This window comes from Pongo abelii, chromosome 4 (assembly GCF_028885655.2).
Source record: "Pongo abelii isolate AG06213 chromosome 4, NHGRI_mPonAbe1-v2.0_pri, whole genome shotgun sequence".
Lineage (NCBI taxonomy): Eukaryota > Metazoa > Chordata > Mammalia > Primates > Hominidae > Pongo > Pongo abelii.
This window is the reverse complement of record NC_071989.2, coordinates 178,041,283-178,066,369: the sequence shown is the minus strand read 5'-3', so window position 1 is coordinate 178,066,369 and position 25,087 is coordinate 178,041,283. Positions and strand designations below refer to the sequence as shown.

Sequence of the window (25,087 nt, the reverse complement as noted above, 5' to 3'; positions counted from 1 at the left end):
TCTTGCCTGGCTTTGGTGATGTGGAGGATGTGGTTTGTGGAGCGCCGTGCCGTGTGGAGCTTGGCAGTTAGGCCCTGACATACAGACTTGGAGCAGGGTTTTGACATGACATCCACCCCCAACAAACACTTCCAGGCCTGACTTCTTGCTCCTTCTCTCAGACATCAGCGGCTTGCGTGACCAGTGAGGACTAGTGATGTGTGGTAGTCCGTCATTGCCTTGCAAGGAGGGAGGAGATGCTTCCATTTATTGTGGGTCTGAACTTACTTCAGGGAAATTCCCTGAGGTGGGGTTTGAGATAGGTTTATTCACGCGAGACTGCCAGTGGTCTCAGAAGGCAATGGTTTGGACCAAACACGGCAACCTCATCACCTTGCTGGTTGAAGCAGCTCCTGCCTTTTTCCCACTTCCTAGCGCTGCCAGTCTAGGAACCCTGGGTCTGGGGGTTTATGATTTTGTGGGAAAAGGACAAAACGTGTTGAATTTTGCTTTATCGTTTTCAGAAGTCCAGGGTAAAATGAGGAGAGGGGAGAGTTGGAGATACTTCTATTTATTCAGTGGGAGAATTTGGAAGCCCAGGAGCTGGAGTTGCAGGTGAGGGTGGAGACTGTGATTCATGTATTGTAGATGTCAGGCAAGTGCTAATTAAATTATTGACAGTGAACCCGAAATCGTGCTGGCAGTGACTCAGTTCATGGGGTGTACTGGATCGCCCAAGGCTCACCTTTCTGAATGAAGCGACACAGTCCTGGATGGCTTTGCAGTCAAGTAGCAAGATTTACAGCCTGGCTGGGAAGGCTTCAACATTGCAGGGAGGCTCCAACGTTGTGGGCACCATTCTCATTCCCAGTGGTTGCATTTAATGCCTACTTGTGCAGCGAAACACTGCATATAGGCTCTGGGATAAATTGGGAAACATGAAACACATGTCAGTGTGTGCACTTACGAATGAGTTCTGAATTAGGAATATATATTTATATACGTCTGTACACACACACACACACACACACACACACACACACACACAGACTATATACATAAATTTAGTTTAAAAGGGCACTTTGCTGGAACAAGAACAGGCAAGGGTTGGCTGGTATTCCAGTCATGCAGTGGTCTTGCTTGCCTTCTCTAGGACACACCTGCACTTTGTCAGGTCTCCTCTTGCTGTGTGCCCCATTTCTCTGGCTCAGTCGCCCTAGCTGACTTTGCTAAATGTAGGAAAGACTATACCCTCCTTTTTACTCTTCCAGTCTGGGTCTGCCTGGATGGGCATGGGGGCGGAGGAAATGCTGTTCAGCAGCCCCAGGGGTCCAGAAGAGCTGTATAAGCTATGCCAAATGGGCATACCAGAAACCACCCTGGTTTGTAACATCCCCTGCCTTTCATAGCCCTGTCCTTAGATGCTCACATAATCACCATCTCTCCACCCAGTACTGCATTGCACCTTTCAACCTGCTGTTAACTAAATACTACAGCAGAGTATATACTATTCATCTGAGACATGAGCATCAGTTTAAAGGCAATGGGAAGGTACCTGTGAGGCTGGAATGCTGGACGACTTTATGTGGGTGGGGTCTGAGCATCCCAGCTGCTGCAGGATGTCAGGTGGGTTGGTTCTTGCTCACAGAAACCTTCCCATGGCTATCAGGTGATGGCCATTTTTTGCGAGTTGGTTGATCCAGGCAAAGTAGAAATTTCAAGTGGTGATAACAGGTCTCTGAGATTCTGGGAGCCAGGCACGTGGGCATGGGGAACCTATGAGTTATGTCCTCTGCCACGTCCTGAGAGAGCTTGAGAGAGTCACTTTTCCTTCGGTATCTAAATATCTTCATCGGTAAAGGGAGATACCCTCTCCTCCCTTTTTACCTACCTTGTAGAGGAACTGTAAGTATCCAATGAGATCATGGTGCACATGTGTTTTGTAAAGTGCTGTATAAGTGTAAGCACCAAGACAACTATTATTACTCCTACAATTTCTGTCTTTACAACCTCAGTTTCTGATCTCCTTTCTCTGGGAGCCATGAAGGAGACTAGGAGTTGCGATAAGCATTGAGGTAAATTACCCTGAGCTTTTGCTTCAAGTCAGAGAGCTGCAGCTGGGAAGGCAGGGATGATATTTGACTCATTTTGGTATCCATCTCTTGCTGGGTCCATGTCCGGGCATAACTTGGCACACATAGGCACTCCGTCAGTGATGGTTGAATGGGTAGATGAATAAATGAATGAAATAGGCCTAAAGATATAAACAGTGCCCTTGGCAAGCTTTGATTCTTTTATCCACTATTCATTCATTTATTCATTCACTCATGCATTCAGTAAGGTTTTCCCTGGGTGTCTGTTCCAGCATGGCCTCTGTTCTGGGTGTTGAGCTGTAGACATGAAGGATGCCCAGTTCTCTATGTGCCCTATTATGACACACTTTGAATGGCTGCCAAAAAGCTGAGAGCTAAATATAATTTTTTTTTTTTATTGAAGCAGCTATATTAACCCAAGTTTGGGCTATAATCAGCAATCCCTTTTTCTCTCTGGGCTTGATCTTTGATTTTTCTTAATGGCCCTCTTGTGTCATTGTCTTATTTTGTCAGCCACTCCAGAGCCTTTTTGGAAGTAAGCAGGGTACAAATTAAAAATCAATAACTGTGCAATCATGAGTGTGTATACATATGCCACTGGCTCTGTTTTAAAAGAGCACTGCATCTCAATAGACACAGTGAGGCATTTTTCATGCTAAATGTGGATTCTATGTGGGTGGCTACGCCAGAGTATGCCATGTGGGATAAACAATTCTTGATACTACTTTTTTTATTAGTCTTATAGGCAAAAGTACTTAATATTTCGTGTTTATCTGAAGAATATCTCTTGGAAAGTCTATAGTCATGTAATAAAAACAGGCTTTGAATAGTAATGAAAAGGGAAATAATATTTATTAGAACCTATGCTGTGACTGTAACACCACTCACTAGCAAGTGACAGACGTTAGTTTAGTGACTAAAGTTAGTTTAGCCCAAAGAGGCAATATATTGATTCACATAACTGAGAAGAGCAGTGGTAGTTATGAATGGCTTCGGGAACAGCTGGATCCAGGGGCTTGGTGATGTCATTAAGTCTTCATCTTGCTCCTTCACTCCCTTGGAACCGTGGACTTGTTTGCGAGCTAATGTAAAAGACTCAAAATGCACTAATTCAGAGATCCTGGTGAAGAGGGCCTTGGTCAATGTTCCTGTCAGAAAGAACTGAGGGTAGACACCGATTACTTAGCTTGGTCATATATACCCATGTCCCAGCCAATCAATGTTGCTAATGAGATGGTGTCCTCTGATTATCAAGCTGTGTTCATCCCACTTGCTTAGAGAATGGGTTCCCCATAGTAGAGAGTAATTTTGTTATCAGAAGACAGAAGAGGGGATGTGAAATGCAAAAACAACAGGTGTCTGCTAGTGTATTGAGCATCCACTGTATGCAGTTCCCTGCGCTTTGAGTACTTTGGATCCTTACAATAGCACTTTCAGGTAGATAATAGCGCTAGCAAACACGTTGAGTGCCAGGTGCTGTTCTGAGCACTTCATGTCTATTAACTCATTTAATTCTCCTAACAACTCTGTGGGATAGGTACTATGGTTAGTACTGTTCTATAGATGTGAAACAAGTGCAGAAAGGTTAAAGAATTTGAACAATATCATACAACTACTTAGCGGCAGAACCAGGATTCACGTTTGGTTCACATTTGGGTAAACCTGACTCCAGAGTCTGCATTTGTCTCTACTGGGAGTTCCCTGCCTAAGCCTCAATCAATGCTCTTATTTTATAGAGCAGGAAATTAAAGCTCAAAGTTTAGATTACTGCATATATATATATATATATATATATATATATATATCCCATCTATCTAAGAAGCAGTATTGTACTGGGCACTTTGCCTCAATGCTCAGACTTAACCATCACAACAATCATGCGAAGAGAATCATTAAATCTATTTCTAAAGCTTAGGGGTATCCAACTTACCCATAGTTGTATAACTAGGATGCAATGGAACTGGGACTCAGTACACATCTGTGTCTCTGCCAAGTCCTTATGTTTTCTACCATACCACACTGCCATGCTAATTACCACGGGCAGCTGAAGTTATGCTCAAAAGGATTGGTGATGGGCCTGTCATATATCCAAGGGATTCCCTTAGGACTTTGCTGGCTACCTTCCGTGCACCCATCCTCAGAGCCAGTGCCATCCGACTCATGTGTGTATTAGTGGGATATCTGTCCTCTTATTCTGTGTTCAAACACACAGAACATGAGCCATAGAATCCCAGATCTTGGAAGTTCCCTGAACTTATATTGCTGTGGTCTGCAAAATGCCCAGTGAGGTCTCTACGATGCTTGGGTCGCTCAGTAAATATTTGCCCCCTGCCATCCTGACGTAGATCATGGTCAAGTGTGGAGACTGGGCTTCTGTTCTTTCTAGGCTCCTGCAGCACCTGACCCAGAGCAGAGGACAGGAGGAGGGAGTCAAATGAAGGGGTTAAGGGGCTGCCCACTGTGTATCCTGAAACCTTTGGCAAGTTACTTAACCTCTCTTGTCTCAGGTTCTTATGAGTAACATAGACAGTGGTAGAACTGACCTCTCCATGTTATTGTGAGGATAAATGGGAATTATCTGGGAGAAAATAATTGGCATTGAACAAAGCACGTAGTAAATGCTCCATGGAAGATGGCCATGGCTGACCTTGGCTGGTCAGCTGATAAGAGTAGTGCATATGCTGGGGCTTTGGGCTCTGTGGTATAAACATCGCAGCACCTACGGAAGGAGTCCAGCCTCCAAATTAGAGGAGGGTTGGATGAACACTGCACTTGGAGTGGGAATACCTGGGTTGTCATTCTGGCTCTTCTACCTGTAAGCTGTGTGGCCCTGGGCATGCTACTTGGCCTCTCTGGGCTTCATCTATAGAGGACAGGATGAAGCATGATCTTGCATGGCCTATGGGCTATTAATTTCTCCCTTTGCCATCCCCTTCCAGGTTTTTCTTTAACCTACTCATGGGAGAGACAGTGAAGGATTTCTGGTTATTTAAAGGCTGACTGGTTAATATTGCCAGAAATTCTTTAGAAGGAGCAGAAGGCAAGATGCAGACAGTGATTAAAATCCTCTGCATGGCTGGGCACAGTGGCTCATGCCTGTTATCTCAGCAGTTTGGGAGGCCAAGGCAGTCGGATTGCCTGGCTCAGGAGTTCGAGACCAGCCTGGGCAACATGGTGAAACCCCGCCTCTACCAAAAATACAAAAATATAGCTAGGCGTGATGGCCTGCACCTGTGGTCCCAGCTACTTGAGAGGCTGAGGTGTGGGGATCGCTTGAGCCCTGGAGACAGAGGTTGCAGTGAGCTGAGATCACACCACTGCACTCCAGCTTGGGCGACAGAGTGAGACCCCATCTCAAACAAACAAAATACACCCTCTGTGTTTTACCAGATTAGAGAGCTTTCAGTGGCGGGGGTGGGGGGTGGTGGGTGTGAGGGACACATGGTTCACAACTTTTTTTTTTTTTTTTTTAAGAATTTATCATTGCAGCTGGGAGCGGTGGCTGACGCCTATAATCCCAACACTTTGGGAAGCCGAGGCGGGCTGATCACTTGAAGCCAGGAGTTTGAGACAAGCCTGGCCAATGTGGTGAAACCCCATCTCTACTAAAAATACAAAAATTAGCCGGACATGGTGGTGCACCCCTGTCATCCCAGCTATTCCGGAGGCTGAGGCACAAAAACCACTTGATCCCAGGAGGTGGAGGTTGCGGTTAGCCGAGATTGTGCCACTGCACTCCAGCTTGGATGGCAGAGCGAGACTCTGTCTCAAAAAAAAAAAGAAAGAAAAAAGAAAAGAAAAAAAGTTTATCTTTGCCCTATAAGGATGAGCAGACCAAGGGGCTCCTTTTGGCCCACCTATCCCAGATTTAGGTTCAAATATTGTGTCCCATATTTGGTAATGGTTTAAAACTTATAGCTGCTGCCAGCCGCAGTGGCTGACGCCTGTAATCCCAGCACTTTGGGAGGCCAGGATGGGCGGATCACGAGGTCAAGAGATAGAGACCATCCTGGCAAACATGGTGAAACCCTGTCTCTACTAAAAACACAAAAATTAGCAGGGTGTGGTGATGTGTGCATGTAGTCCCAGCTAATCAGAGGCTGAGGCAGGAGAATCGCTTGAACCCGGGAGGCAGAGGTTGAAGTAAGCCGAGATCATGCCACTGCACTCCAGCCTGGTGACAAAGTAAGACTCCATCTTAAAAAAAAAACAAAAAAACAAAAACCTATAGCTGCATAAGCAGTTGTACTCGCAGCCAGATGGAGGACTTATTTATTCTCCATTCAGTTATATGAGGTATTTGACAGCTTAAAAAAAAAAAAAAACGCCACTGAGGCTAAACCTGCTGTCGTTCACTTGGGCAGTGGAGTTGCAAGTGACTTGGAAAGTTAGTCCCCAGGCACCCGAAAACTATATGCAATGTGGCCAACCAACTTAGCCCCAAGTCACTGGCACTGTTATCATGGTGGAGCAGATTCCCCACCAAAAAGTTCAAGGCTGCTAGACTCCAGCTTCCAGGGAACTTGCTTCCCAGGGCTGAGTCCTCCTCTGAACTCTCATCTCGGCTAGTCCGTGCCACCTCTTCACATTCGCCATTTTCTGCTTTTATCACAGGTGTCACGTATACATGCTCCAAGCCCACACAAATTGGGAGCTGCATTCAGAACCATGATCTCATGTTTCTTTGAGGCAGTCCAGTATTAGAGCAAGGATCAGAAACTTGGGAACCAGACAGACCTGGGTTTGAATCTCACCTTCTGGTGACCCTGGGCAAGTGACCTCACCTTTTTCAGCCTTGTGTTGGTTAGCTACACAATAGGTGCTAATCATAGTTCCTATAATAGCTTGCTCAGCTACCATCACAAAATACCACACACTGAGTGGCTTAACTACAGAAATGTATTTTCTCACAGTTCTGGAGGACAGAAGTCCAAGATCAAGATGCTGGCTGGATTGGTTCCTCCTGGTGCCTCTCTCCTTGGCTTGCAGATAACCACCTTCCCTGCTGCCTCCTCACGTGGTCGTGCCTCTGTGGTAGCATACCCCTGGTGTCTCCTCCTCTTCTTATGAGGACACCAGTTATGTTGAATTAGGGCTCCACCCTAATGGCCTCATTTTAACTTGATCACCACTTTAGCAACCTGATCTACAATTTGGTTATGTTCTGAGGTATTAGGATTAAGGTTTCAACATAAGCATTTCGGGGAGGTGGGGGTCAGGGACATTTCAACCTTGATCAGTTCCCAAATGTGTGTGGTGTATTTACTAGGGGCCAGGTCCTCTGCAAAGTGCTTCACGTATATTCTATCACTTCCTCTCAGATTTCAGAGGTAGATACAATATTATCCCCATTTTAGAGATACAGAAACAGAGGCCGAGAGATTTAGACAGCTTGCCCAAGGTCATAGAGCCAGTAACTGGCTGAGCCAAAGCTGAAACTCAAGCTTGCCTGACTCCAGAGCCCACATTCCTAACCATGATTCCTATACTGTACTTTTGAGAAGTTAGTAACTAAAGGGCCAGGCGCCTAGTTAGGAATTCAGTAAATGCTAGCTCCTTTATCTCTGTGAAGCCCTAAAAGAGCTCAGAGTTGTTGAATGACTGGAGCCCTGTACCTCTAGGTAGTGCTTTCTGCTACTCACAGAGCCCTTTGCAGCCACCTTAGTCTTCCAATTCGGCACTAAACTTTAAAACACAACTACATGCAATATGTGTCCCTATAAAACTCTGCATTGATGTGAAACAGTGCTATAAAAGTGAAAAACCAGTGGAGAAAACAAAAACCATACTACCCAATTTTCCAGTGGAGTTGTTATCTGATGTGGTGAAATGATAATAGCACGACAGAAAAACCAATCCATCAGGCTGGTGTGGGGTTTCAGAGACTGCCTACCTGCCTGAAGCTGGATGCAGAGACCTGCTCCCTTGTGTGCTGGCACAGATTTCAGAGGCCGGGGGACGGCAAGACCAGCCTCACCATCTCATACATGGGGTCACGTTTTTCAGGGACACAACCACCCAAAGCTCATGGAAAATGTCCCTGCAAACTGAGTCCCCATTTCCTGATTTTTCTCCCTGTTCCCCCAAACGCTGAACACTGCAGTGAGGCCAGCCTTGTGTTTGTTTTATGGCACATGTCATCAATTCCAGAGTTTGTCATGCTTTTGAAGACAGGTTTTGCTTTAATCTGTGTGTGGACAGAGAATGGATTATGGTGGGTGCTGTGTCATTCTCTCTGTAGTATCTGAAGCCAGAGCCAGGGATGAAGGCCTGGGAGGTGTCATCTCTCTCCTCCGATAGGATGTGTCCAGCTGAGCATAGAAGCCTGTCGACTTGCCACAGAGTTGATAACAAGGCCAACATTTAAATTGCCTTGTAGATTCTTGCATTACAGAATTTTTGAGCTAGGAATAGCAGTCTAGACCAGTGCTTCTCAAACTTTAGTATGTATCTGAACACCTAAGGATCTTGTTAAAATGTGGATTCTGATTGTGTAAGTCTGGAACGCGACCTAAGAATCTGCATTTCTAACATATTCCGAAGTGATCGTGCTGGCCTAGCCCCACAGCAGAGCAAGGACCTAGGCTATGGTTGGTTTTCAAACTTAGCATATAGAAACAAATATCCTGAAAGGATGGTTAAAATGCTGTATCCCAGGCTGCACACCCAGGAAGTCTGGTTCATTAGATTTGGAATGGACCCGGGGATTTGACTTTGTAAATAGGCACCCTAAGTGATTTTGTTGTGTGTCACTTAGGGGCATACTTTAAGAAACATCGATCTCATATAGCCCCTGTTATTTTATATATTTTGAAGGAAGGAGCGAAACATCTTTTGAGCACCTAATGTGTGCTAGGTACCTTATGTTGATGCCAACTCCTTCAGTCCTCCCAAGAATCCTGCATGAAGGGTGTTTTTATGCTTGCTACACTGATGAGGAAACTGGGCTTGAGTTTCACTCACTCACCAGAAATGAACTCAGGTCTCTCTGACTTTCTCACCCTCTTACTCCTGTGAGTTTTTTCCCTACCTTGTGATGTGCTTTCTATGCAGAAACACATCTTGAATGAGAGAGAGATAACAATCATAATTTTATGAAGCTTTCATGGTTCAGTATTTTGAACTTATATGCTCATATGAGTATATATAAGCACATGCTCCTATCTGAGATCTAGGATATTAATACTTGAAACATTGAAAGAAAAAGATTTATAGACCTAAATATATGCTAGCAAGTAGACCTGTCTAAATTCCCTACGATTTATCAAAGGTAGAGTTGGGTTTTACATTTTTAGTCTCTTCAGCCCTGTGGGCCAGCAGAAGAGTTTTCTAAAGTGATCAGGCAATACTTGTACTGAGAACTACATTCTGCCAGCTTGGAAATTGTTTTTAAATTTTTTTTAAGAAGGAAAGAAAACCAAGCTGTGACTTTACAATGCTTTGGAATTACAGAATATGCTTGTAATTTTTACAATTCTGCACAGACTTCTTTGCCACATCTGGTTGATATTACTGGCAGGGATATATGGGGGAATAAACCATGGGCTGGAATGTGAAACATCCCACAAAATGAGTTTCTTATAGGTTGCTGCATAAAACATTTTGAATCTCCTTCTCTTTGGAAGGGTGGCTTAAGTGATTTCGTGGATTTAGTATTTTCTTTGGTTTGAAGGTAAGGGCTTTTGCTGGTTTACTTGGGCCTTCCAAGATGGTTTTCTGAAGATATTTGTGTCATCCTAGAGTCATGCCATGGACCAGAGTGAGAAAAGCCATCCTTTAAGGAAATCAGACCAACCTTCGTTGAACAGCACTGGACCATTAGAGATAATGGTGAAATCTGGGACCAACTGAATTGCTCACTGCAAGAAAGGAGGAATGTAGGGAGAAAGGGTTGTATGTGTAAGGGCTTCAGAAAAACCTCCTAAATCTTGGCCCTGGTGGTACATCGAACAGCTGATGGCAAGACAAGCTCACCTCCTCGCACATACAGCTGAAAGCCTTCATACATCAGTGCACTCTCTTTACTACATATGAAAATAGTGAGTGAGGAAAGTGGAAAAATAAACACCCAGCTGATGCTTGGGACTCAGTCAATTCCCTGTTGATAACATTCCTGCCCCATTTCTAGGAAGAGAAATGTGTGTCCAGGGACAACTAAAGCATTGTTGAACGCCTACTGTGTGTGTGTCACTCCAATGTGCTGGTGGTTGGGATGCTGAATATAGAACCCAGAAATGTCTAACCTGAGCCCAGAGGGTGTAAGTGTGGGCTTCTTGCCACCTGGCTCTTTCTCAGACTTCCTTGGCTGGGACCCACCTGCAGAGTTGAAACTGTGACAGCTGAGCCCTTTCTGCACAAAATCAGTGCTGCTCTCAGCACCCTGTGACCTGTGGTGGGGTTGGCCAGACTAGGCAGGATTTAGTGGCATCATCAAGGGTACTCAAATAGTCATCTCTTTGTTAAGAACGAGAACCAGAAGCCAGCCTTCACCCATACCATTCTTCATTCTCTTTATCTGGAGTTAGAAACTATCCATGGAATTAAATATCAGGGAAATACTTCATTGTATATAGAAAAATAACAACCTTTTGAGGTGAGCAGAACCCAAACACACATTCTTCAGTTGTCTGAAAGATGCAAATGTACCCACATCAATAATCTTGAAATATTTCTTCCTGAACCACATTCAGCATCAACAGAAACATTTCTAAAGAGCCTAATTATCTCTCATTTTCAACCAACATTTGGGAATCCCTCCAGGGGACAAATAGTATTTTAATTTGATGCCCCAAATTCTAGCATAATTTCAAATCACCAAAAACATCTGTAACTTTGTCTTTCTTCTGGCTTTTCTATGGACTCAGTATCTTGGATTTGAATATTAAATTCCATTTGTAAGGTTTGCAGTTCATTTACAAAGTCCTGGAGGTTGAGGCCTGTAATGAAAGTGTTGATACAATATTAACAACAGCAAAGCTATGATAACATAGCACTGTCCAAACCAAATAGAAATGGAGACATTTAAGTCAATTTCATGCTCCTTGCCTAAATTTGGTGTGCTGGACCTGAGTTTTTGACTCATGGTTTAGAATAATATTGTAATGTTTTATTCATGATGTTTCTTTCTTCCCATCATTCCTTTTCTAATTCTCCTCACCCTACTTATGGTGATGAAGCCTGCTTAGAAGCGTGGCCCCCCCACCCCTTGATTAGCACTGCCTGTTGTGTAGCCAAAAACTCTCCCCACGGTTGGCCAAGTGGAATATCCTGCTGTTGAACTGATGGTTTGGCCTCTTGTTGGCGTGTCTGGGGCTCTGGACTTGAATTTTTAGTCAACGAGTCAGCTTTTGATTGAAATATATGTTGAATCATGCCAACATTTCTCCAGATAAAGGGAACATCTTGACTTTTGGAGGTCAAAATGCTCTGTCTAAAGAAGAAAACTGGATTTTCAAGAGAGTAGTACAAGGATAACCTAGGACTAATTTCCTCTATCTCAGTCTCATTCAATTTGGGATTCATGAAACTGTATTGTGGATCAAGATGCTCAGATAAATCTAACTTCAATAATTTTTTTTTTTTTTTTTTTTTTTTTGAGATGAAGTCTCACTCTGTCGCCAGGCTGGAGCGCAGTGGCACGATCTTGGCTCACTGCAACCTCCACCTCCCAGGTTCAAGTGATTGTCCTGCCTCAGCCTCCCGAGTAGCTGGGACTATAGGCACGCGCCACCAAACCCAGCTAATTTTTTGTCTTTTTAGTAGAGACAGGGTTTCACCATGTTGGCCAGGATGGTCTCTATCTCTTGACCTCGTGATCCGCCCACCTCAGCCTCCCAAAATGTTGGGATTACAGGTGTGAGCCACTGCACCCGGCCAACTTTAATAATTTTTTAAAGATGAAAACCAGTGGTAGCAATCTAGAAAGAAATGAAAAATCATCAGTTTTATTGATATCATTGCTCTAATAGTCTTCTTCCTATATATGTCTCCCACTCTGACTCCTTTTTGTTAAAAGCACAGGCACATACACCTAACATACCATGCACACACACATAAAACCTTCTCTCTATAGGAGAATCCCAGACAGATAAATGAAGATCCTTTTCGGGCTGCTGAGTCAACTCACAGATATAATTTCACTTTAGTGCAAGACATTGACTGTTAAATTAGCTAAAATTATTGGGCAATGCTATGGTGAGATATTAGGGATTAGAAAGGCAGCTGCAGTGATGGTTGGGGGAAGCTCTTTGACTTCTTGGCTCATAATTGGTGTTTTTGGTCCATAGAGATGATAGTGGCAGATCTGTGTCAGAGACAGTAAATTATTACTGTAAATGTTTTCTGGCCTCCAGGGAGAGCTCTCTTTTCCCTGGAAGAGATGTGCATGGGTCAGGCTTCCAACTGAGACCTTCAGGGACTTTCATTTCATGTTAGAACTCAGAACAGACCATTGCCAACCACCAGTTCTCAAGGGTGTAGCCATTGAACAACATTATCTTAGGAAATAATTGTTAGGGGTTCCATTGCTAATGGTATTCTCTGCAGATCCTTTTCCCTTATGTGTGACACTTCCTTTATTTAAATGAGAGTGAAGGATAGGAGATCATTAGGTCTAATGGGACTGGAAAAAGAAGCAGCAGGGAAAGACAGAGTTGCTCAGGGAATATTCTGTTCTCCAGTTCCTCCCTGAGTAGAGAGCTGTTGATGTGAGTGATGTGCATATCGGATAGAACTTGCGATCTCTGTCTTCACCATGCATTACCAATGTGTTCACCACCTTTTGTCTCTGTTGCCATCACCGTGGACCAGCAGTCCTTCTGGCTGGATTTCAAGGACCTCAGTAATCTTCCTGCTGTGTCTCCTATTCCTGTGTTGTTCATTGTCAATCTAACAGCTGCCATTAGTGTTTTAAGGGAAATCAGATCTCCTCTTTCCCCGAGTTAAAAGTTCCAATGACTTTACATAGTCCTGAGAAGAAATCCTAAGCTCCTGCACTACATCATCTGGCCCCTGGTACTCGTCCTAGTGCCATCTCATGCCACTCTCCCCACATCCACCATGCTCATGAAGCATCATGAGCCTTCTTCCTATTGCTCCAACAATTCTCTTCTTGGCTTTGCTGTTCCTTCTGCCTGGAATATGCTGACCTCAAATGTCAGTGTGGCCAGATCCTTCCTGAAATTCAAGTCCTGGCTCGGCCATCACTTCCTCAGAGAACCCTCTCATGATTACCCTGTTTGCAGTCATGGTCCCCTTCCTCATTGGTCACTGTCTACAAGATGATCCTGCTCTATTTTCTTCATAGCACTTATCACCACCTGAAACTCTTTTTGCTCATTTATTTGTTTACTTGTTTGTATTTTGCTCTTTCGTCCCCCCGTAGATTGTAAGCTTCTTGAATGCAGGGATTTTATCTGTTTTGTTGACTCTACAGTCAATCACCTACCACTGCATCTAGCACATGGTGGGTATGCGCTACACACTCTGGAAATGAGCAAATGAGAGAAGGAACCTGGTCTCTCCAAAATCTGCTATTCCCTCTCACTATATGGTCAAAGGTGCCTTTTGTTCCAAACCAGAGCTCTCTCCTCATTGCCCTGCAAAAGCCCCCAATGACTAGTTAACAGCATGTGTGCACAAACACACACACACACATATATGTTCATGCATACTCACACAAGCACACACAAATGAGAATAAAACTAACTCAGTGCAGGAGGATTTCATACTCCAACAGTGGGTCTCCCACCAAAGAGAAAGAAACAGCCTATGCTAGAATCCTCTTCAAACAGATGTGAGCCAGTGCTTGAGACTGAGAGCTGGGGAGGGGAATCTTGTTTTTGATGCTGTTTCAAAGATCTGGGAATAATATTCTGTGATACAGTGAAATGGAAAGATAAGCTGTGTTGGCTTCATCTCTAGGCCTCATTGATTTTTTAACTTCTAATAGACATTGAAAGGGATTGTCTAGCTATTGGAAGCCTCAACTTAGTGAAGGCTTTAGAAAAATAACCTGTGGAGACTCAAACAAAAGCCAAGCCTTGCTCTGGAGAAAAAAAATAAATAAATAAAAAGGAATAGGTTTCACTAATTTATTGAACACTGACCTAAACTTCCAAATTATTTTTTTTCTTGATCTGAGATCTAAACCAGAGGTTGTTTGAAAGACCTCTGATGAATTAGTCCAGACCTGAAATGAACCATATCTTCTAAAATAATTGAACCAGAACCACACTGGTGCAACAAAATATTGTTTTCCAAACTAACTCTGAGACTCTGGCTTGGTGTTGTATAAAGCTGTACCACCAACTTACTGTTTGTTCTTCTCCTACATCCTGCCCCCGCACCCCTACCTGTCACTTCTCCTTTCTGCAAACCTACCATCACTCAATCATGGGCCCGTCACCCACATTGCACTGAAGAATGTAAGCTCTTGAGACTCTCTTTATTTGCTCAAGAGCAATAAAGTCAATGAGAGAGGCTTCTGTTAGGAACAACCTGACTTCATCACTATCTTTAATCCATGTCATAAGAAATAGAAGAGGTGTCTTGTGAGTGAGGATATATTCATTAAATGAATCGGGTGGGGGTTAGGATTATAGAATGGAAAGAAAGGAAGACAACCTGAAGAATGGAAGAAGGGGAAGAAGGAAGAAAGGATAACAGCAACAATAAAATTAAACAGGGAAAGATATCTAAAGATAGAGATATGGTAATAGAAAGGAAAGAAAGAAAATAAGAAACGTGTGTGTGTGGTGGGGTGCGGTGTATCTCAGGTTTGTTTTAGTCTTTTTCTGGCTCCTCCCAAGGCAGCTGGAAGAATCTCTGATCACACATGTGACTCTCCATTCTGTGCCAAGCTCTGTGTGAGCTCTTGTCTCTACAGCAACCGCTCAGTGGGTAAGAAGCCACCTTCATAGAATTCCAGAGCTGAATGGCACCTTCTGGAACTTCTATATCAATGCCCTCATTTTACAATTGGAGAAACTGAGGCATGGAGCAGTAGGGGACTCACAAACTTCAGCCCTCAGATTTCTGGTTTGTTGCTGCGGGCACAGCCCAAAGGTACCTGCTTACCTTAGCCATGAGTTTTCATTAAGCAACAGGGGAATCACAGAAGACAGAATCTTAGCTTACAAGAAGTAAAGGATTGATGCTTCCCTGGGTTGGGCCAGCTGGGATAGCAGTTACTTTTTAAAGAAAAGGATGTTGATGATACTGGTGATAGATTTGCTGCAGAAACTAAGGATTAGCAATTCTCACCTGTAGAAAAATTGTGAGTGGTTCTACCAAAGCACTAGGACTGCCTCCACGTGGTTGCTGCCATGATGTACTTTTTTTCTCAAAGAAGGGAGCTGAAAGGACAAACCTCACGTGAGAGTGATTCCAAGGAAAGAACCAACAGAATAGGCAATCAGAAGGAAAAATTGGAAGAAGACTCCCTAAGGATTCCATCCTGCTGTTGGAAGAGTGGCAGTGCCATCCAAAGGAAGGGAAGAGAAAGGAAGTCTCCTTGAGGTGGGGGTGACAGAGACTGCTTCCCAGAGCTCACAGCAGTTCCAGGGAAGACAATCCATTAGGAGTCCAGTCTCTACCCTCTAGGCATTTCAGAAGTTAAAAAGCTAAAGTCAGCTTTGAATCAGCATCATTTTCTTTTCCATCCCAGATAGTTACTTCTCCTTTATAAGGAGCCTTTGTATTTGAGAAAAGACCCCAGCCTGGTACTTATAATCCCACAGCCACTGAGGACCTGACCAGGCTTTCCTGGTGGGCAGGGTCACTGCACCCTGCTTACCTACTATATATAACTCATTTACCTGCAGCTAATTAGCCAGACTCCAATGAGGGGTCCCAAATTGCTATGCTAATGATGGTAGCCCGCCCCTCCCAAGAAGTGCTGATTTCCCTGCTCAGCATGAGGGACTTCAATAATATCTCTTTCCAGTGATATAATTTGATTCCTCCATGGGATGCTGCTTTGGTCCTAGTTCACTTAGCACTAAATCTCTCGTTAGATACTCTCATTACTTAATCTTTTCAGGCCCCAGATCAGCCCAGGCCTCTTATTTATTTATCTGGGGCCCTGTTTACTTCTCTGTTGTAAATTACTTCTGGCTCCTGGCCGTCTGATTGCTGCAGTGATAGACTAATAGCTCAGAGCTACTGCATTTGCCTTGTGTGATGAGGCAAATAATATGCTTAACTTATGGGAGAGAAATGCACCCTCCATTTATTTCAATGGGGGAAAATATTACTCAGGGGAAAGGGCCAAATCATTTACCTAATGGCTGCTGGTGGAAGTCGATGTAATTACTGACAGAATTATGTGAAACAAATTGTCATGCCCATAAATCTAAACCTCCAGTTCTCAAAGGCAGAGGGGGGATTTCAGTGGCTTGCATGGGCTCTGCCTCTGGAGCCCTCGAGGTGGATTTCTAAGAGGGTGCTGGCAGAAAGAGGGAGGTTGGCCCTCTAGTTTGCTTGACCAGGGGCATGTTCTTCACCAGCTTTAAACCCAAGGCTGGGCAGACTACATACAGCCTGTGAGCCAGTCCAGCCCACTGCCACCTGCTATTGTAAATAAAGTTTTATTGGAACACTGCCACACCTATTCATTTACATATGATATATGGCCTTTTCTGTGCTACAGGGCTAAGATACATAGTTGTGGCTGAGACTATACTGGCCCTTTACAGAAAAATGTTACTGATCTCTGATCCTTATTCTACCAGAAGAAAAAATGTCAAATATTTTATATGGAAATGGAGGGATTAATTTAGGTCACTCCTCTTAACTTCTTTCAAACAATTCAATGCCATAGTAAGGAAATTCGAAGGATCTAGGATGGTTATCACTTACTTTGTATTGCTTCCGCCTCTATTCATTGCATCTTCTCTTCACAATCTGGTGGCTAGTAAGTATTAGAAACCCATTTGACAGAAGAGAAAATCGAGACTCTGAAAGGTGTTTTAGGCAAGCTCATTCAGCGAAGAAATCGCAGACCTGGCATTCATACCTTGCCCGTCAGGCTTTAAATTCTACCATCTTTCAGGTAAACCTCACTGTTTCCTGAGAAAAAGAAGGAAGAAGGCATTGGCTTTCTTGGGGAGGACTTATCCAGGCCTTCCCTCTCTCTGCAAAAGAGCTGCTGAGAGGAGCCAAGGCAGAGGCACAGAAAGCAAGAGGAGGAGTGGGGGACTTGGTTTCCTTCAATCTGCACTCACTGTGGGCCTGGTGGTGGAGCAGACCCAGAAGTACTTTAGCTGTTGAGAAACATTACAAATGTTTATCAAACAACAACAGAAAAGCCAAAGAGAAGAAGCCCTGAGTGATAAAGAGCTTACTTCATGGACTTTGTTGCCTGAGCGGTGCTGACTGCTGGAGAGACAGCAAGGTCCATATGGCTTCCTTATGGGGGATGTGGAAGTCACCAGCCCTGCTGCAGCCAACATGGAGACATAGTCGTGGCTGTCACACCCTGCAGGAGCAGCTCTCTAGGCTTTGGGGTAGCCTGGGGCCAGATTCTGTTGCCCTGAACTTCAGAAACAGGCGAAGGAAAGAAAGGTGGTGTGTAGGAAAGGCCTGCAGATATTACCAGCTTGTCTGTGGAAGCAACAGTCATCTCAGGGTGAAAACAGAGACCAAAAGTACCTCTTGCAAAATAGTCATTGGGCTGTGAATGTAGGAAGACGAGAAGATGTGGTAGAAATAATAGTCAATAACACAACCACGTAGCAGCAACTATCATTTGTTGAACGCTTACAAAGCACCAGGGGCTCTAAATGCCATAATCTTCAGAATCTCCTTTAATCTTCATAATTATCGTGGGAAATGGGTATTACCATTTCATTTTATTGTGGAGGAAATGGGGCTCAGAGATGATAAATAATTTGCTCAAGCTAAAATTTAGATGGTGGCGCTGATAACCCAATCTGCCTAACCCATTAACCATTCTGTGTACTAGGAGTGGGAAGAGGGGAAACCGCAGATATGAGGCCGGACTACCATATCCCACCTCCACCACATAGGTACATAATTTTGTTTTTCTGAGCCTCAGTATTCACTGCGTAAATGGATATAGCAACAGCCAGAGTTGTGGAGACAGTCAAGGATAATGGTGTATTGTAAGTATCAATCTATTTTCTGACTCATATTAAGAGCTCATCTGGCCCTTCTTCATTTTGTTCCTTCTTCCCATGACTAAGTCACAGACCCAAGCTTTCCATCACTGCTGTCATTGTTCATTGTCTATGGTATTCCTCTGAGCTCTGCAGGAAGTGGGATCCACAGACCCACCTTCTGCCTTTGAAGCATTTGCCATCTAAAATGAACATACATTTATGGGACACACAGTCAGGAGCCAAGAACAGCCAAACAGTTGTGAAAAGAGCAAAGGGTATTTTCATCATATGCATGTCAAAGGGAGTTGCATTTTAGAGGAAGATTTTTTTTTAATCATTTGTCTTTGTTGAGCTTCATTCAGCTCCATGGGATAAAGAGCAGACAGAGATCTGGAAATATGCAGGTGGGACAGGTGAGGACAGGCTGTCACTTTTTTTTTTCTTTTGATCACACTGGGAAAGCTCTTGGCTCAGATATCTCCTCTCCTGGATTTTTCATAGATTGTGACGTACTCATAGATGAGTTGGCCTTCAGTAGAACTTAAAATGAAAGAAAGTTAGCAGTGTTTTGTACTGTACTATGTGCTGGGCAGGTTCTTTCTCCAGCATCCTCAATTTATCTTCCCAACCCCGTGAGGGAGCGTATTAGTGGTATCCCATTTGACGTCAGGGGAAAGAGTTTAAAGAACTTGTGATCTAAGAGTTAAGAGATGAAGACAAAACCAGAACAAGAGTCTTTCCAACTTGGAAGCTGATCATTTATATCAGATGCTCTGTCTTCACTCTGAGAAGGAGAGATGCTCTCTTCACTTCCTCTACCTTGCTAATGTCACCCCAGCTGCTGGAAAGAAACTCTAGGAATTATCGCAGGGGCTGTGTGTGGTTTCATGGGGTCTGACTACTTCCACCCTAGAGGAACTGGTTTTTTTAGGACTCTCAGGGTTATCATTGACAGAAATTAAAGAAATGCAGGATAAGGGAAAATGAACCAACAAGCAACAACAATGGCAGTGCAGAGCCTTGAGGTAGGATGGCCCGAAAGACCCCAGGCTCAGAGCCCACTAGGTCTTGTCTCCATCCAAATCTCACCACTGCATCTTGCAGCTCCTTTCAGGTGTGCCCTTGTGATGGAGCCCTGGCAGACTGGCACCATATCCTTACTGGTTTGTAACCAGAGAAGAGTCTTCTGTACTGTTTGTACCAGAAAACCCTTAGGGAAAGATTCCTGTTGGGCCTGGCTTGAGCCACATGCCTTTCCCTAGACCCATCACTGTGGATGGGACCTGCGGTCTTGGATGAGCTGAGTGTGCATCACATGTCCACCTTTGGTGGCTAAAGAAAGGGAGATGGATTCTAGGCATTCAGAGACTGGAGCAAACACACCTCAGCCAGCAGGAGCTCTGAGCAGGATGCATCCAAAGGTGACAGTCAGCCTTCTATCCAGAATACCAGGCTTCTTCAAGCCCAAGTCAGGCCTAGAGTGCCATGCAATTTAGTTCCCTTGTTCTCTGAAAATAGGAAAAACACATCTGCAGCTATTCTCAGGAATGACCTAAGGGAGCTACAGAGGGACATTTAATACGGTGGAGGAGACGTCAAGACTGCTGTGGTAACTGCCCACATTAGAACATTTGAATTCGTAAGACTGGGAAAATAATGTGAGGAAGGAATGCGCACTCAGGAAGTGTGTGCCCTTGTTTTCAGATCTAGGAGACAACATCCTTGAAGCTTGGCAGAACTATAGGACAATCGAGGGACTCGATGGAATTCTAGATTTCACCTCTTCCTTCCCCTCCAGCTTTCACTCCTTACGTACTCCTTTCAGTCCTAGCCTTTTGCAGTTCAGTTACCATGTTTTCTCTTCTCTGCATCTTTATGCCTTCTTACTCATACCTGGAACCATCCTCTCACTTTCTGCTATCCAACTGAATCTCATTCTTTTTTGTTTTTGAGATGGCGTTTCGCTCTTGTTGCCCATGCTGGAGTGCAAAGACGCAATCTTGGCTCACTGCAACCTCCGCCACCCGGGTTCAAGTGATTATCCTGCCTCAACCTCCCAAGTAGCTGGGATTATAGGCATGTGCCACCACACCCAGCTAATTTTGTATTTTTAGTAGAGATGGGGTTTCACCATGTTAGTCAGCCTGGTCTCAAACTCCCGACCTCAAGGTATCCATACCTCTGCGCCTTTCAAAGTGCTGGGATTACAGGCTGAATCGCATTCTTTAAAATTCATTGCTCATCTCTCTGCCTCTAGGAAGCCCTCCCTGACTACACTGGTCTTATTTATTAGAAAGACTTCTAGCTCTAGCTTCCCCGGCAAACTATTATAGAGCATCAGTCATACTCCAACTCTGAGACTGGTGGTTTAACTGCCTTCCCCACCATGCTATGAGCTACTTGTGAGCAGGGAATTGTATTTTATTTTTTATTAGCAGGGTTTAGTACAGTGCTAAAATTTTTTTTAATGGAAAAAATGCATGAATGGGAAGTTGTGCTGTAAGAGCAGATGTCAATTTTATGGAATTCATTACCTCAGAGGTATTTGAGGCGGAGGATGTGAACATCAGCTTCCCAAATGTATAGATGTGCGTTTCCCAAATGCATTCATTTTAATGGGTGTTCAGCAACAAAAGGATCCTGGTCAAATAAATTCAGAAAATGTTGTGCTAAAGGACGTATGGAAGGCTTCTTGATTGCAGGACTTCTCAGGGTATTTACCACATTAATATGCACCGTGAATTTCCAAATGCACAGTGAATGTATATACGCAGTGTATACATTCACGCAGTGTATGCGTGAAAGTATATACGCAGCTAGTTCCCAAACACCTTTTGACTACAGACTCTGTGTTTCGGATACGTTTGGTGGGACTTGAGCTTTATAGGACTGGTGTTAAGAAAATGGGAAGTTACAACTTCTTAATATTAGGTTAATTCATAGGTTAAACTGACATAAAAGGACCCTGAAATAAGTATCTGAGGACAATCTGGTATTTCTCCTGGGAACCCAGTGGTGGTCAAAAGGAACCAAAGATTTGTCAATGCAGGTTGGCAATTCTGTGGTCCCATTTCATTTCAATCTCAACATGGCCTTTAAGAACCTTATTGTTATTATTAGTCCTTTTATAGCACTCATTTTCCTCTCCAGGACCTTTTATCTACTCAAGTTGAAAAACATTTCCGAGGCTTTCTTATCCCCCCTACCTTCTTCCCAAAGCTTCCTCTGATTTGCTAGAAGAAAGGTGGCATTTCCCCTCCATGCCTACACTGTCTAAACTTGCTGGACCTCTTTCCTTCACTCTTTGTACACCACCCTTCACACTTTCTCAACTCTATTTCTGGCAGATTCCTCTAGCCCCAAGGGGGCAGAGAATAGCCGTAGGCCCCTTAGGCCTTCTGGGTGGGTTGTTGGAACTCAAATCTCTTTCTGAATCCAACATCCCCATTCTCCACCCCACCCCATTTTCCTCTAGGGATAGAGTGAATTTTTCCCAGCTGAGTCCTCCGAGGTAGATGTCTGCAAATGTTCAGCAGCTTCTCCAAAGCAATGAATATTCATGTATTCACAGGATGGGCTGCATTCCAGCCTCAGGGCAGGGACCTTGTTTGCTCTGCCATCCTGTTTCTCAGGACTGAGGTCTAATCTGTGTACCTCCAGTTGGGTGACCGCATCCTTGGCTGAAACCTCTTTCCTGAGGCTTTCAGATCTAGGGAGTGAAACACAATCCTTGGGGCTGCTACAACCTCTAGAATCTTGCTGTTGGATGTATGTGCAAAACACACAAGCACAAAGGAAACTTGCAACAGAGACTTATACTTTTTCCCTCCACCTCCCCACACACATTTATTTTGCCCATTGCTGCTCTACACTTTTGCTCAAGACCATTCTCCCTGCCTGGGATACCTTGCCTTTTTTTCCAAGGATCATCCAAGTCTAGAGACAGTGCCATATGGTTCTTAAGAGTGAGGGTTCTAAACTAGAAAGTCATTGCAAACATCACATGAAATAATCCTTACAAAGTGTTGAACACAATGCCTGGTGTTCAGTAAACACTAGCTATGTTATCTAACCCTCAAGACTCAAATCCTCCTCAATCAGTGAAAATGCTGCAGCCATCTCTCCTCACAGAAGTCTCTCTGTTCATCTGTGCCCTGATTCCTCAGCATGGTCAACAGAACCACATCAACCACACCTTTTGTGATGTCTTTGGCATTCTTTTAATGGACTGCTTCTCATTTTGGTGTTATTAAGCAAGATGTTCCTTCTGTTTCTGCCTTTTCTTCCCCAACTACATGGTTGGTAACCATGATGTCTACCAGGTAGACTTTGCACAGAATGGATGGTTAATTTACTTGGTTTTTTAATTGGGCCACCTGATTGGTCAAAGTCAAGGATATGGAAAAATCTCCCTTGTTCTCCCTCTTTTGAAACTGTCCTTTCAATGAAAGAGATTACAAAATGGCAGTCCCACAGGTTGATTCCTGCCAACAGGAATGTTTGGCCCACACCATTTTTTAAAAATGAGCTGACTATATTTAAAAATGAAGAGATTTTATATAAAAATTCAGATTGTTTGTTCCTGTCCCCAAATTGGGAGCTCTGGTGGCAGCAGCAACACAGGGTTTGGTGTCCTCTAAGGCAGCAGCCTGCAGAGCCACTTTAAAGGAGCATGTTGTCTCCAGCTTGCTTCCATTCCCATCAGTGTCACTGTCCCACATGGGCAGTCTTTTAAGCTTGGGGGACACAACCGTCTTCATTCCCTAACAGTGCTTCACAGAAGAGGTGACTGAAGCCTGCAAGCCCAGGAACAACAATTGGCCGCTGAGGCAGGCTGGCTGTTAGGACTCTTCCTCACTCCTCAGGAGGAAGAGCATGCCCCTAGCAGGGCTCTCTTTTCCTTGGTTGCCTTTGGAAGTTATGACTCTTCTGGACTTCTGTTTGATATTTCCACAGTCTTTTCACCCCTGAGAAGTAGATGGGACCAACATCATGGTCTTCATCCCAAAGAATAGGGTGCCTAGCAACATTGTGGTCCTCAGATGCTCTTTCCAGGATCTGAAAGCCAGTGGGTGTGGAGGCGGCGTGAGGTGTTCAAATGTGGATGTCAGTGTGATCAGTTGATCTTCATAGCACATTTGTTACCTCCCACCCAGCAAGGCCACATCCCTCATCCGAGTGCAGTCAGGAAGGGTCTGGAGGTTCCCTCCTTGGCATTCCTCCAGGAAGCCTTTTGCCTGAAGGGACTATTCCCTCTGCGAGGAAGGGCATTCCTGAACTGCCTGCCCACATCACAGGCTTCCACCCCAGGGGAGGGCTGGACTTGGGCTCTGTGGCCAGTCCCTGCAGCCTCTGGCATCACACGGTCAAGATCAGGCCTTGAAGTTTCTCTGCCTGGTGGGGCTTTGCAAATAGAGGGTTTGGAGCAATGGGTAGATCTGTTTTGAATTGAAGCAGTTACCTCATTTCATCTCCTCAGTCAGGTAGTGTTTTTGTGGTGATGCAGCTTCTCTCTCAAGTTTAGTCTTCTCTTGTCTCTAAGTCTTAGTTATATTGTTGCTGGCAAGTAATTTGGGGTGTGCTAATTACCATCTGAACTGAGCAGCAATTCTCTGATAGGGACCAATTTGTGGTAAGGAGACTTTCCTTGCCAGGGATCCCCTCTCTAATTTTCGGAACCATGAAAACTTCTACCATTCTCCCCAGTTTAACATCTCAGGGGCCCCTGGGCTCAGACCTTTTTGCATGGAAAGGCTGGGAGAAACCAGCTAATTTATTTTCCTGAGTTATGTTATTGAAAGCTGATTCCATTATTTATTTCACAAAAAAATGTGTGTTTTCATACACTTCATTTGTAGACAAGCCATGTAATGATATATTACTCTGGAAGCAGCCTTTGAGGGCTTCTAGTTGAGGCATGGCAAAGAGATTATGTCCTGGATGCCCACTTGGATTAGATAAATGGTGCTCAGGGTAATATATTGAACATGACTCTGAGGTCAGAAAAGTTCAGTAAAGGCATCTGGGGATATATTAGACCTGGATGCCGTGGACCCAGGACAGGGAATGGAGCACATTCCCTAGGTGCTGTCACTCTCATGGAACTCATGCTCTTCATCTGGCAGGTTAGGAGCCGGCACCTAGAGATTGGAGGCAACTAGGATGCTGCTGTTGCTTACAACACCTCTGTGCAAGTTAGAAAAAGGTGACCCCCCCTCTGGGCTGACCCTGCTCTGGGATCACAGGGCTTGGGATGAATCCTAAGTGAATGCCTCTTAAGCAGGCTGCCTAGTGCTTTGGTGGAGGGAGAGGAGCATAGAGCTGAGTGGTCCCCAGTCTGTTGTCCCAGCAGGGTCTCTGGCCACTGGCCATATGCCAGCAATCAAGGAACTTCTCCATAATTTGCCCCAATTTGCCCCCATTTCCCATTGTTCTTCCTGAAGGATGCAGGCAGCTCAGACTTCAGCCATCAGCCATCAGAGCATCCCTGATAGTTTGAGGCCTTGAAGGGGATCAGGTGTAACTGAGTGGTTTAAAAGTATGAAAGCCAGACAGATCTGGGCCTGAATCTTGACTTTGTCACTTTGGGTCCTTGGCCAACTGCTTAATTCCCAGAGATTCGGTTTGGTTTGGTTTTGAAGTAGTGACTCTAACACCTACTTCATAGAGCCGTTGTAAAGATTAAATGAGATGATGCATGTAAAGCTCCCAGCACAGTGCACAGCATTTAATTAACACTGTCTCAGTAAACATTTGCTATTTTTATCATCTGACTAGGGGAGTGCATTTTCCCCTGTCAAAAAGGCTCCAAGGCAGGGGAGAACTTAAAGCCACATTGTGGAGCAGCCCCAGAGAGCTGGTGTTCTGCAGTCGTAGAACAATAGAAGACAAGAT

General features: G+C 44.3%; 1 protein-coding gene across 2 annotated transcripts in view; it reads left to right on the top strand.

The window, feature by feature from the left end:
* Positions 1 to 25,087, top strand: part of SLIT3 (slit guidance ligand 3) — a 634,924-nt gene that overhangs the window by 108,137 nt on the left and 501,700 nt on the right. The window lies entirely within an intron of this gene.